Source organism: Labeo rohita, unplaced genomic scaffold, assembly GCF_022985175.1.
Source record: "Labeo rohita strain BAU-BD-2019 unplaced genomic scaffold, IGBB_LRoh.1.0 scaffold_269, whole genome shotgun sequence".
Lineage (NCBI taxonomy): Eukaryota > Metazoa > Chordata > Actinopteri > Cypriniformes > Cyprinidae > Labeo > Labeo rohita.
In genome coordinates, this window is record NW_026128979.1 from 64675 (window position 1) to 71374 (window position 6700).

Consider the following 6700-nt stretch of genomic DNA (forward strand, 5'->3'; position numbering starts at 1 on the left):
AGCTGCAGTGTCAAGTGTTGATGAACAGCAACTCCCAAGCCATTTTAAACAATATTAAGTCAAAAATTAACTTAAATGTTATAGATAAGAGGGAAGCTTTACTGGCATGGACTGATGGTAACAATAAAATTTCTGTCAGGAAACAGGAAATCAGGAAACAACATGTCATCACAGGCATAACGCAGCATGCTTACGACACTTATCATTTTATCAGTCTTGCATTACATTATTTTTTTTTACATAAGTATATGCATATATGCTCATAGAGTAAAAACATGAATGTACATATATGTACAGCTCTATACGAAACCTATTAGAAATTGGAACAATTTCAAAAATTGACATAAATGTATACTATATAATATATACAGTTATGTATACATATTTAAAAATATTTGTCTCATATAATTATTAATATACAAAATGTCTTAGTCATTAGGCATATGTGTCATATGTCATTAATATATGTGTCAAAAGGTCTTAGTATGAATTCTACATAGAACAAATGAAGTGTATGCAAAATATGTTTTTGATAACTATATGGGATATAAAAAATTAACTTTTGGAAAACACATTTATTTTGAATATATTTTAGGCTACTTTACTGTCAGGTGAAGCAAGGGGGAAATGACTCAATGATTCAGAGGTTAGCAGGCTTTTTATTAGAGTTCAAAAACAAACAAACAACATTTACAAGGAATGAGATAGACATCCAGACAGGCAGTGGCAGGATTGGAGCTCACATGGCACTGCAAAACAAGACAATATACAACAACACCTACCAGGAAACGGTCCACAACAGGAAACCATCCACAGAAAAACCAGCCCTGGACCGAGAACACAAGAGGAATAAATAGCATATAAAATGAGGCAGGTAATGAGGAAGGGCAGGTGAGGCAATTTAACCAATTCAGGTAACAAAAAGGGCAGGGTTAAGACAATTGATAGCGGCAACCCAGGCTTATGAAAATATGCTGCATTTTTACGATGTTGCTTGAGGTATGTATCGCGGTTCAGAAGTCAAATATCTGGGAAGTGTTGCTAAAGGTTAATGCTGTATTGCAGGGGTTGCCAGACCCGGTCCTGGAGGGCCAGTGTCCCTGCAGAGTTTAGCTCCAACCCTAATCAAACACACCTGAACCAGCTAATCAAGGTCTTACTAGGTATACTTGAAACTTCCAGGTAGGTGTGTTGAGGAAAGTTAGAGGTAACCTCTGCAGGACACCAGCCCTCCAAGAACAAGTTTGGTGACCCCTGCTCTATCATGTTGAAAATATTCCTCACACCAAACCCAAACCCAACCCTAAACCTACCCAATAGTGTTACTTTATTCAAAATTGATATAAATACGCATTTGTTGATGCAGCTGTGCTATTTAATATAACTTCCTTATACGGATTTCAGCTGTTTTTTTCTGCACCATAGTTTCACAGGGTTTGTACCGGAGCCACAGAGCAAACCTATTGAATTAGAAAACAGATGCACATGAAGCTTTTTATATGACGGCAACATTCAAAAGCATCAGTTTTCAAATCATGCAGAATGTTAAAATTGTTTTGAAGTCATAACATAATATTCTGGAAATAAAATGTGTAAAATTAGGCTTCTTGTGTAAAAAGAAATAAAAGTTGTTAGAGTTTTACTGCCTCTAGTGTTCATTTCAACTGGAAACTGCAGTGATTCGTACATATAGGTATGTTTTTTGTTTTGTTTTGTTTTGTTTTTTTATCTTCAGTATTGCAAAAATGTATGAAAGCACATATTTCAAATGAGCATATGTTGCACAGAGGATCACATGGCACATAGAAACAAAACATGACACCATGCTCCTCATTACAGGTTTCCAAATACTAATAAACTTTTTATTTTTTTAATTAATTTTTATTTATTTTTTTAGTGTAAACTATGAAAAAAACCCTCTATAAAAGTTATTTATATTCCCTAATATTTAAGTAATAATAGCAACATTTTTATAAATACATTTGGTAACACAATAACATTCCATAATGTTAAACACAACTTTCAATTTTAATAATGCCTTAGTAAATGTTGAAATTAACATTAACTAATAAGTGCTGTAGAATTACTGTTCATTCTTAGTTAACGTTAACTAAAGTAATTAACTAATGGTAACTCTCTCTTTCTCCTTCGGCTTGCTCCCTTTTATCAGGGGTCGCCACAGCGGAGTGATCCGCACAGCCGATTTGGCACGTTTTACAATTAACTAATGGTAACTAATGAACCTAACTGTAAAGTGTTACTATACATTTCCGCCAAAACACTGCATGTCTACAGCAGTGGTTCCCAACCACATTCCTGGAGGTCCCCCAACACTGCACATTTTCCATGTCTCCTTAATCAAACATACCTGATACAGATCATCAGCTCATTAGTTCAAATGTTGTTTGCTACATAAGTATACAGAATGTTTATATGTTCATAGTGTTATGCCTGAGACTCCCTGGGTTCACCACTGGATGGCACAAATTCTGCCCTAGATCACTTCTTTGTTGTTAGAGACTTGTAGCACTCACACCTGTATTAACTCCTAAAGAGCAACCATATTTTGGATTTCTCTCTGGCCTGACATTTAAAGACAGCTTTTTCAGTTTGGATTTCCTATTTTGTATTTTCTACCAAGGAGTGTTTGTTTGTTGTTTTTCTTTAATACACCCCTAATATACTCCTTATTGGCACCTCTAGAAAGTCTTATTAGTAAAATATCTCTGAAGTATATTCACATTCATATTTGCATTTTTCTTTTAGCACACCAGGGTGACTAGGTACATGAAATTATCCACCCATGACCTCCTGTTTCACTGGAATATAAATATGAGGGAAGCAAGTTTTTTTTTTTTTTTTTTAATAATATTACTTTTAATTTTTTACTTTCACTTTCTGTATAGTGAATTGACTGAAGTTAAGACATTCACCGGCATAACTTGCTCAAAATTTGCACGTTGCTTGTGTGATATCCATTGGCTCACCTTTGTGGTTTAAAACAGAAATATTTCCAATATTGTGACGTAACCCTCAAGCGTAGCTACAGGTGCATCTCAATAAATTAGAATGTCGTGGAAAAGTTCATTTCAGTAATTCAACTCAAATTGGGAAAATTGTGTATTAAATAAATTCAATGCACACAGATTGAAGTAGTTTAAGATTCTGTTAATTGTGATGATTTTGGCTCACATTTAACAAAACCCCACCAATTCACTATTTCAACAAATTAAAAGAAAAAAAAAAAAAAAATTTTAGTGAATTGTTGGCCTTCTAGAAAGTATGCTCACTTACTGTATATGTACTTAATACTTGGCTGGGCTCCTTTTGCTTTAATTACTGCCTCAATTCAGCGTGGCATGGAGGTGATCAGTCTGTGGCACTGCGGACACTGTGGCCTTTAGCTCATCTGCATTTTTTGGTCTCTTGTTTCTCATTTTCCACTTGACAATACCCTATAGGTTCTCTATGGGTTCAGGTCTGGTGAGTTTACTGGCCAGTCAAGCACACCAACACCATGGTCACTTAACCAGCTTTTGGTGCTTTTGGCAGTGTGGTCAAGTGCCAAATCCTGCTGGAAAATGAAATCAGCATCTTTAAAAAGCTGGTCAGCAGAAGGAAGCATGAAGTGCTCTAAAAGTTCTTGGTAAACGGGTGCAGTGACTTTGGTTTTCAAAAAACACAGTGGACCAACACCAGCAGATGGCATTGCACCCCAAATCATCACAGATTGTGGAAACTTAACACTGGACTTCAAGCAACTTGGGCTTTGAGCTTCTCCACCCTTCCTTCAGACTCTAGGACCTTGGTTTCCAAATGAAATACAAAACTTGCTCTCATCTGAAATGAGGACTTTGGACCACTGGGCCACAGTCAATTTCTTCTTCTGCTTAGCCCGGGTAAGACGCCTCTGACGTTGTCTGTGGTTCAGGAGTGGCTTAACAAGAGGAATAGGACAACTGTAGCCAAATTCCTTGACACGTCTGTGTGTGGTGGCTCTTGATGCCTTGACCCCAGCCTCAGTCCATTCCTTGTGAAGTTTATCCAAATTCTTGAATCGATTTTGCTTGACAAGTCTCTCAAGGCTGCGGTTCTCTCGGTTGGTTGTGCATCTTTTTCTTCCACAGTTTTTCCTTCCACACAACTTTCTGTTAACATGCTTGAATACAGCAATCTGTGAACAGCCAACTTCTTTGACAATGAATGTTTGTGGCTTACCCTCCTTCTGAAGGGTGTCAATGATTGTCTTCTGGACAACTGTCAGGTCAGCAGTCTTCCCCATGATTGTGTAGCCTAGTGAACCAAACTGAGAGACCATATTAAAGGCTCAGGAAACCTTTGCAGGTGTTTTGAGTTGAATAGCTGATTGGCATGTCACCATATTCTAATTTGTTGAGACTGGTGAATTGGTGGGTTTTTGTTAAATGTGAGCCAAAATCATCACAATTAAAAGAACCAAAGACTTAAACTACTTCAGTCTGTGTGCATTGAATTTATTTAATACACAAGTTTCATAATTTGATTTGAATTACTGAAATAAATGAACTTTTCCACGACATTCTAATTTATTTAGATGCACTTGTATGTGTTTTAAACACAGGGAGACATGAAAGATGAATCAAGATGAATGTCTCTGTGCTTGTGCATGATTCGGGTGTGTGCAAGAACAGCTATTTGAAGTTTTAAATAGCTTGAAGGTGTAAATTAGCATATTAATCTGCGAATCACATCCTGAACGGTGGGGTCTGAAGTTGCTGAAAGTCAGAGCCAGCCTGTAGATTTAGGTTGACAGATTCCATAGAAAATGATGGTCGAAAGATTTTTTAGCTTTAGACTCTGATTCCACCCAGTTGGAGGAGATCAAACATGCTTGATATTTTCTAGCAATTTTAGAACACAAGTTGTTTCATTTGTCAAGCATCTCCTATAGCAACAAGGCATACGTTTCTGCATTAGTTTGTTGTGATTGGAACAACTTTAAAGTCTGGTAGTTTATGATCATCAGTCATTTTATTTAGTCATACTATTTGCCTAACTGTTTCGCCCAGAAATTGATAAAATTGCAAGGGACATTGAAGGGAGCTGTTCTCTGTTTCAAGAGAGATTGGAGAACTGGTTTCCAATTTACATGGTAAGAACGCCAAAAAATATGTAAGAACGGACAATGTGAGGACATTTCACAACATATTATTTATCATAAACTAATGACATTAAATGTCATTATATAACGATGCTTTTGTTCCAGTACAGCAAAACAAAAAGCAAGTGAGGCATTTTGAGAGAGTATGCACTTTATTCATTTATTTATTTTTTCATAATCCTACTGTAACATCTGCACATCTACATAAAACAATGACTTGAAAGGTGATCTTTAAAGAAAAATATAGAAAACCATTATTTAAAGAAAAACAGAACTGAGATGGGGCAGGGGATGGGGGGATTCATCACTAGGTAGTACACTAGGTAACAAGGTCACAATTAAATGTTATTCAACCACAAGCAGGAGCAGAAATCTCACGAGGCAGCAAAGGTTACTATTTCCTAAACATAAACTGGTTGTTTTCCACCAGTGGTGCTTGAAAGCAGAATTAATCATTGATGTGAAGAGAGTTCAGGGTTTTTTTTTAATATTGCAGTGGACAATTGTACAAACAACTGAATAATCATGAAATTCTAGTCAATCAGAAAACCATGCATGATAGACAGATTATTAAAAAGATTATTAAAGAGGATTTGATTACACATGCTGCAAAAATATACAGAAACTAAAAATTCTGTTTGATAGAATTGATTGTTTTAAGAAATGTTCTAAAGCTGTTGGATGTATATAGTTATGTTTAAATTAGGCAAAAGAATTTATTTGAAATTCATTTGTGATTATTGATGCCTTATCACTTTTAGTGGAGCGTTTTTTGCATCTCACTGCCCATATGATTACAGCAGTAGTAAAGGATATGACCACAGTTCCCACACACAGAGAACTCACAATAACTATTAAATTGATTTCTTGGCTTGATATTGGTTTTGGACCAGGGATGATCTTTGACGCTTGAGCAATGTTGGAGGTTTCAGATGTTGCATTTAGCTTGTCCTTTGACTGAATCGCAAAGAAGAGTGTGGTACCATTTTGGATTGTGATATTGAGATTGAATGAATGCTGTTCAACTGATCCGGCCTTCTGAGGTGAGATGGCAGTTGTGTTGACTGCATGACCATTGCTGAAGTTGAATCGAAGCATATCGAGATCAAAGCTCCACCTGATCTCGTAGGATTTAGCTTAAAGAAGAAAAAAAAAAAACATGCAGTGCAAGACAATTAAAGATAGATTTTTTCATGATGTAACTTTAAAAGAACTTTTATTTAGTCAGCGAAGATGTTAAACAAATGAAAAAACGTTTAAATACTGGTATAGTAATTTTATGTGTTACCTGTCCCTTGGTCGAGGTCCTCACCAGGAGCTGTCCAGTTGAGAAGCACAGTGTCCTCCTGGATCTCAGCACTCAGATCTGTGATCCTGTTAGGAGGGAAGTTCGGTAGAGTACCTGAAGTTGTCACCACAAAACTCTCTCCGGTGTCTGTTCTGGTGAAGTTTTTAACCTCAAGTGGGTTCAGCTGCACTACAATTGAAATTAGAGGAACCACCTGAATTATTATCAGTATGTATGTATGTATGTATTTATTTATTTATAATTAGCTTTAT

At 36.3% G+C, this 6700-nt stretch overlaps 1 pseudogene; it reads right to left on the reverse strand.

Annotated features, from left to right (window-relative positions):
- Positions 1 to 5375: 5375 nt before the first annotated feature.
- Positions 5376 to 6700, reverse strand: part of LOC127159969 (calcium-activated chloride channel regulator 4-like) — a 15109-nt pseudogene continuing 13784 nt past the window's right edge.